This window comes from Condylura cristata, unplaced genomic scaffold (genome assembly GCF_000260355.1).
Source record: "Condylura cristata isolate star-nosed mole 26May11 unplaced genomic scaffold, ConCri1.0 scaffold00003, whole genome shotgun sequence".
Classification (NCBI taxonomy): domain Eukaryota; kingdom Metazoa; phylum Chordata; class Mammalia; order Eulipotyphla; family Talpidae; genus Condylura; species Condylura cristata.
Window position 1 is genome coordinate 71,204,996 of NW_004567104.1, and position 6,000 is coordinate 71,210,995.

Below are 6,000 nucleotides of genomic sequence, written 5' to 3' on the forward strand. Positions count from 1 at the left end.
GCGAAGGCAGGGAGCTTCAAAGGACTATTAGACTGCAGTGCCCATGATGGCAGGTGGCTGACCTTGGCCAGTGGCGCATGGACAGAAGCATGTGGCATGCAGAGCCTGGACCTTACAAAACAACAGATGTTTCCACTCACTTTCCTTGCAAGTTTATCACTGCCATAAAGAGAACAAGCCCTGGAGAAACACCCCGTCTCAATAAAATGATCCACCTGAACTCAGAATAAACTAAACCATAACCTGAAGCCAAGCCCACTCCTCACATAGGGTCATCAGGCCAGGCCAGTCAACCTCAGAGCTACATGAGTAGACAATACTTGCTCATGGTCACAGGATGCGGGGGCTGGCTGCACACAACGGATGCATGGCCTCTTCCTGGCTATTTCTTCACATGCCTTTCCTTGGGTCAGTCCCACAGAGAGGAAGCGAGCTCTCTGCTCTCTCTTCTTACGATGGTGCTAATCGCATTGTGAAATCACCACCCCCTAACTCACCTTTGTCTCTCCATACTGGAGAGTATGGTTTCCACATGGGCCTTCCTCACCTGGAGAAACAACAGCTTCTGCTTCTCTTCTACTTTCCTAATAAAAAGTGCTCTTCACTGCAATATCTAAACCAGAACCCAGCTAGTCAGGGAGCCCAGAATGAGTTCCCAATTTCTAGATTCAACAAGAGAATGGAGATCAAATCAGCAAAAATAGCATTGGTCAGTAGCAGAATATCAGCTTGAAAGACCAGTTGGCTTTGTTGAAAAGCATGTTAGCAAACAAGCGTAAAGCAGTGATCATCTGATCTTCAAGTAGAGGTTAAGAGCAGACCCCAGAGCAGCTGCCTGAGAACCAAGTCTGGTTCAATGCCTCACTAGTTTGTGACTTTGCGCTTGTCACGTAACCATATTCCCCAGTATCCTCCTCCATAAAGTGGGAATTTTAATAGTGACTACTGCATGCAGTGTCCAAAAGAGTAATCAAGCTGTGAACATGAAATACTTAAAAAAAAAAAAAAGAAAAAAACTGCTGGCTGGGAGACAGTACTTCATAAATGAAAGGAAACATGATATAGATAGGCAACTTTGGAGATAAAGAAAGTTGTGTCTGTGTGTGAATTGAGAATTATGGGTTGAGGCCCTCCCTGGTGGCACAGCGGGTTAAAGCACTGCACTGAGAAGCTAAAGCCACTTCCGCATGAGTTTGATCCCCGCCTGCCCCAGAGGTGACCACATGGTGCGGCAGACCTCTCCTGACCCGCCCGCTGCTCCCCTCAGCAGTGTACTTCGTTGATCTGCCTGTTCTGCTCCCCACTCTTGTCTCTGATGAATCCTTTCACCCTCCACATCTCTGGCCTGTACCCCAGTTCTGTATGAATAAATAAATAAATCTTTAAAAAAAAAGGTTGAATGTTTGTGTTCAATCTCTAATTCATATCTTTTAGCTCTACCCCTAGTGTGATGGTATTTGGAGGTGAAGTTTTGGGGAGATAACTGGGTTTAGATGAGGGCATAGAAAGGGGCTTCCACAAAGTGATTAGTGCCCTTACAACTGAGGAAGACAGTGACATGTCTCTCTATTCACAAGGGTACACTGAGGAAGGAGAGGACAGACATCAGCGAACCAAGTAAATAGCGATTAATAGCTCTCAACTTGATCTTAGCATCTCGCCTCCAGAACTATGAGAAGTAAATGTCTGTAGCTTAAAGTCACAGAGTGCATGGTAGTTACAGCAGCCTGAACTGACATCTGTCTGTAGTGTGGGATGATTATGTCAGGAAGGTTCTAAATTAGGATAAACTACTTGACAAGACTTGAGAGCCACCATTCTGGAGAGAATCTAAATGACAATGTTTCCATGTAAGAGATTTTCTGCTGAGGTCTTGTCTAACACCTTATGACTGATTAGATATTTGAGGGTAGATGGCTAGCTTCCCTACTGAGTGAAAATCCAGAACATCTGAAAGGGAGAGAAGGGGAGTCTTGTGCAGAGGGTCTCAGGCCTGCTCCCAGCTCTATTGCGAGCTTATTCAGAGCCCTCCAGATATTGCTTAGCATCTAACCTCACTGAGCCTCAATTTACTGAACTGTCAAAAGGAAATAATGACAAAGCTGTATGCAAGTGAAATTAATAAAACAGCATATTTGAAAGACTTCCTGAAAGTATCATATGAATACTAATTCATTTTTTTGTTGGGAAGCTTTTTCCAGCAAGTGTAGAACAGAGCCTTCCTTCAGTTTTGAAAAATTTCTGAAGAAATTGGAGATTTGTCTTCAGCTCAACCTTTTTATTCCCATGAATTCCATTCTCTACCTAGTCAGACTTATTTTTTAAATAGACCCAGGGAGACACTTTCTTTTCTTTTTAAGATGTATTTATTTATGCATGCAAGAATTGGGATACAAGCCAGAGTTGCAGGGGGTAAGAGGATTATTCACCAGAGATAGAGTGGAGAACAAAACAGGCAGGTTGATGCAGTACACTGTTGAGGGGAGCAGCAGATGAGACAGGAGAGGTCTGCTGCACGATGTGAGCCAGCCCCTGGCCAGGGCTCAAACTTACGCTTTAACCAGTTGCACAAGAAGGTGAAAGCACACAGATGGAGGTCTTTAAAGCTCTGCAGAGTAGACCTGCCTTGCTCTATATGGAGACCTAGTTTGCACAAATACATTCTTCTCACACACAGGAAGTTATCCTTTAAGCAATGACTCACAGATAAATAATTCTCACCTTCCAGATTCCCTACTAAATGAATCTTGAGAATGCTGTGAATCCTAGCATCGTGTCTCCAATAATCATTGCCAGCTAACAGGTGATTTCCAAGGTTGGTTTCACAAGCTTGTGACTTGTACAGTGACAGAATGCCCCATATTTGGCTCAATGGTCTGATATCCTCATCATGAAATTGTTCATGTCGCCAGCAAAGGACCCCATATTTTCAATTTCCACTAGGCCCCACAAATTAGGTAGCCAGTGCTGATACATCGTATCAATAAAATTCAAAAACTCCTGAAACTACATTCAGATATTGGAGGGATGATAAGCACATTGCTGGAAAGAATTAATAGTTGCTGAGGCAGTGACCTACATCCCCCTCCAGAGCTGGCCATTTGTACAGAATGCAGATTCCTGGGCTCCCCTGCTGGAGATTCTGATTCCATACATCTGGGTTTCAGGAGGTCTTTTTTAATTATTATTATTATTGTCATAAACATTTAAATATTCAGTGATCTCCACAAATTAGTCCTTTGAAATGTGTCCGTATCATCTTCTCAACAAGTAGAATCAGGAGAAGTCAATTTGAGTTAAAACTCCAAAGCTCTCTTTGATTGTTCACTGCCTCAAGGGTAAATACCTCTGAGCCGCTACCAATATTCCTCTTCCTGGAGCCTAACAAAGACTTTAAACCGGAATGTGGAGAAATCATTTTAAAAATCAGAGCATCTTTTCTATCATGCTATCATGCTAAGTCCTGAGATTAAATGGTAGGTTTTTGCTTTGTTTATTTTTTTTCTGCTCCTCTTGTCCCTAGAGGGGTTTTAGTGACTGAAAATGTGTCCCAAAACAGCCCAGATGGTTTACAATTTCAGGAGCATGTGTGAAGGCAACATGAAGTGAAATCTTACTTATCCTCACATATTTGTCAGTCATCTGGATAATTCCCAGCCCTCCCAAGATGGTGGTCTTCCTCAGTGAAATCAACAGGTTGGCTGTTATCAGAAGGATTGTGATAGGGCCTCTATGAATTATTGCAAGGGTCTATTAAGGAGTGTGATAGAAGAGCAGGACAGAAACATCTCTCAGGCCAATTTGAACCTTCTCCCACAACAATTATCCACTTTAGAGCAGCTGAGCTCTCAGGTTCTCTCAGAGCCCTAAAAAGTTTCCGACCCCCTATTTTGGAGAGTTAAACTTATGAAAGGATGACTTAAGTCCTATCTGTCTTCCAAGTGTGATTTCCCCCCACTTCTCAGGCCATGACCTGGGCTACATGGAGATGTGCCCAAGGTTAAATTGTTGCATGGTTGACCCCACTAATACACAGACATCCTCTACAGAGGTGGGGAGCTGTGAGAAGAATTTTAAGAATACAAAATGAAGTGTGTGCCATACTATTAAAATTGTAAAAATGACCAGTAGAAGTAGAGTAATAATATAAAAACAATAAGAGGAGGGGAAGGAAGAAAGAGCCGACATGAATGAGCAAACCGTTATCATAGCGATCAACCAATCAAGAAATCACGCTTAATTTCTGTTAGTCAAGTAATTATTGAGTTGTGGAATTAAGCAGAACTAAAACAAAATGACTAAAAGAACTTTTCTGTAGAGGGTCTGTCCGCCCTCTCCCCCACCCCCCCCTAGAGAGAGGTAGAGAAAAAACTAATGCTTTTTATAAAATCTTTAGTAGTGCATAACTGTTTTCATGCATATGGATGAAGTGATGAGAGCCATGAACTCTGGGGGCCTTACCATCTGTGCAATTTTAGCAACTTCATCTAACTTTTCCATGCCTCAATGTCCTCCTTTCTACGACAAGATTAGTAATAATTCTTAACTCCATCCCATGCTCACTGCAGTACTATTTACAGTAACCAGATTATGGAAACAACCTGAGTGCCCAAAGACAGATGGAAGGATCAAGATGAGGTATATATACACAGTGGAATACTCCACAATCAAAAAGATAAACTCATGCCATCTGTGGCAACATGGATGGAGTTAAAAGAGATTATGCTAAGCAAAATAAGTCAGGAGAAAGACAAATACCAGTCACTTACAGGTGGAATATAGAGAAACAAGACAAAGGATAGAATAAAGTCACACTCAAAATCACCCTTGAAAGCTAACTATGGAACCGAGGTATTCACTGTGGAGGGGGAAGGAGTGGAGAGAACACAAAGTGTGGACTTAGGGAGCACAGCTGACTGTGGCAGAGGACTATGGGTACTCTGTTGGTTGGAGCATGATGGTTAACATCACCAAAAGGGGGTGATATTCCGAGATACAAGCAGTGATGTAAACCAGTGTTACAATAAAAATAAATAAATAAATAAAGTTCTATGTCTATTTCTTCAAATGTATACTTTATGGAAAATAAATTTTAAGTAAATGCTTTTTAAAAAGAACTCTCTGTCTAAACTGTGTGACAAGGTTAAAAGCGATCCTGAAGTCTTCAGTGCCGCCACCTTGAACAATGATTCCCCTGGGAAACCTTCCTGAAGCTAGTTGTAGGTAGACCCACAAAACTACAACCCCCTGGGTGGGTGGGACACTGACCTGATATTCAGAATAAGAGAGACAGTTGTATCTTCATGTTCTTTACAAGACTTTGAGAAGAGAGAAAGGATATTATTGAGGGGATTTCGTGAACCACTCCAATCAACCTCTAAGCAAAGCCAATCATGGAGTTATATTATTGATGCTTTCCTCTTATAAATTCCAGCATAACTTCATAAATGGAGTTAAAATGAGAACATTTGCTGTAGATTCAGTTACCAGTGAATTTGGCATAAACTTGAGCAAGACCAAAAGCCTTACACTATGTTCCAAGGAATTCAGAAGGACACAGCAAGAGAAAGCAAGCAATTCCACAGAGTCCCAGCCTGTGATGGGAAGAGAACAAGGCAAGGAACTCACATCTAAATGACACTTGCCCAGCGCTTCCCTTCACATATGAAGGTAGCGAGCGAATGTCAGTGTAATCCCATGGTCATGTTGCATTTTAATTTAGAGTTCAGTTTAGCAAAACTATTTCCATGTCTTTAGGGATGGCTTATCCTAATAGGACTTTACCAATGTGGCTTCTGGAAATCATATTAAATGAAAAATCCTGTAGAACAGATGTGTTCACAAGTCCCTGTCCACATAGCAGTCGATCTGCTTAATGAAAACACCGCTATGGTTCAGAATTAGTGATTTCTACTGTCACAGCATTGTTAAATGAGGATCTCAGAGGAGTCAAGAAGGTTGGAAAGGAATGAGAGTGAGGAAATTGCCAGAAGCAGGGGT